The following is a 2,147-nucleotide window of genomic DNA, read 5'->3' as shown; positions in this document are numbered from 1 at the left end:
AGAAGCCCGCACAATTGCACTTGACTACGAACTTCAGTCTCCCATGCTCCCCATCCCCCTTCTCTGCTCCCCATAAAGCAAGCTACGCCACACAATCTCGGTCCCTGTCCCTGTCGTTACAAGCCTCATTACCAGCTCCAAATATCTGCTATTTATAGCTTTGCTGTAGTGGGCACGTGTGCCCTCATCACCAAGCTGTCAGAGGGAGAGAAGGGCGGGCTTTCCATTCAACAGTGTGTCCACAAATTATAGATTAACCAGGTTTAGATGAGCCTGCATGATGGCTGGGAACCTGAAGGTAAGAGGAGAAATGAGAAGCTCCCAGGCTTCAGCAAATGCAGGGTCTCCCAAATCACATACCACACACCACTGAATGGCGCCTTCGGTTCTCTCTCTCTCTCTCTCTTTTTTTTTTTTTTACTACGCTTTGCAACCTACCTTGGTACCCTCACCCTCCGTTCCCACCTCCCCTCCTGAAATACAAGGCTTGAAAGACAGGCACCCCAGCCAATCAGCAGGCTTCCCCAAGAAACAGTGCCCGCCCCTCACCCCCGCTTCAGGCCCAGGCGCGCTCCGCCGCGGCCCAGCCGGCCGGGCCAGCGAGCATGCCCAGCCCTTCCCCGCTGCGTCTCCCCGCGAGCATCCTGCAGTGTCCCTGAGCGGGAGGCACAGGGGAGTCTCCGGCGTGCAGAGGGGGCAGAACCCCAAACTGGCCAGGAATGGGGTGGATAATCAAGATAGCATTATCCTGAGTGACAAACGTCATCTTCGCAGGGTTCTGAATGCCAGCTGGGCAAGCAAGGGACAAACTGCTTGTTCATAGGTCAGCTTACAAAAACAACTTTGGGGAGCGTTTGCGTGTGGTGAGACGGAGACCCCAAGGTAACTGTTGGGACTCTATCCAAGCAGATCCGGGATGCTGACCTGCTCTACGCAGGAAGTACCCATTTTCCCGGAGCGTAGAGCCGGCCCGATCCTTGTTTTCTCCTGATTTTCCTCGTGGTCAAGGGTAAACACGTTATGGGGGTGGTTCAACGGGTATGGATACTGTGCGTGAAACAAACACTTAAGCCAAGATTTACCCAGTAGGGTTTTGGCCTTATGAGCATTCTGTAGTCCCCCCTAACATCTTTTTTTTAAACACAGATAGATTTCGTAATATGGGAAAGGGTTTCTAGTTTTCTCGCCCAGCCTCACCCCTGTGAATCCCCACCCCCTCGCCAGGAAGGAGGTAGGGGGAAGCCGTGATATGTACATTTTCTCCCTAATTAATCAGCAGCTACCCCCACCGGGCATCGAACACTCGATCCCTCTTCTCATTTTGGAGTAACCAGAATCCCCTTGGTATATGCCCTTGGGTGTCCCTCTGTTCCTTCGAGACACCTCTCCCTGCAGTGGTTTCGGGGATCCAAGGTGGAAGGCTGGCCCAGAAGTCCCTTAGAAGACCTTATAAAAATACAGATTTCCCCACGGTGGCCTATCACCCTGAGACTGAAGTCCAGCTTTTATATTTTCTGGAAGAAAAACGCTTGACCAGCAGCCACCCTCTCGAGGGGTCGATCTTACCTGTTAGGTAAGATCTAGCCCAGCTCCCGCACNCTCCTCTTGTTTTGGTTGGGGCTCTCGGCAACTCTCCTAGGAGGAGGAGGAGGGAGGAGGGAGGAGGGGAGAAGTAACTGCAGAGGCAGCGCCTCCCGGGGTAGAGGCGTCTTCCCCGGCTCCTTCCCAAACCTCCGCCTTCGCCTCCCGCCCTCGTCCCCTCCCCTCCTCCCCTGCCGACTGGAGCGAGGGGCAGGGATGAGCCTGTCCCTCCGGCGCGTCCCCAGCTCCNCTGGTATTTGGGCGGCTGGTGGCGGCGGGGGGGTTGGGGGGTGGGAGGAGGCGGAGGAGGCGGCGAAGGAGGAGGAGGAGGAGGGAGAACCCCGTGCAACGTTGGGACTTGGCAGCTCGCCTCCCCCTGCCCAAGGATATTTAATTTGCCTCGGGAANCCGGGCGGCGAGAGATGCATCTTCGCTCCTTCCCGGCCGCGGCGGCTGCGAGGAGACCGGGCTCTCGGAGGATCCGGGCTGCGCTCGCGCCGGACGCACTGCCTCCGCCTCAGGGCATGAGACGCCCGTAAACTCCGGCCGGGGCCACCTCCTCGGCG

Source organism: Crocuta crocuta, unplaced genomic scaffold, assembly GCF_008692635.1.
Source record: "Crocuta crocuta isolate KB4526 unplaced genomic scaffold, BGI_CrCroc_1.0 scaffold229, whole genome shotgun sequence".
Taxonomy (NCBI): Eukaryota; Metazoa; Chordata; class Mammalia; order Carnivora; family Hyaenidae; genus Crocuta; species Crocuta crocuta.
Note: the sequence above shows the minus strand (reverse complement) of the source record.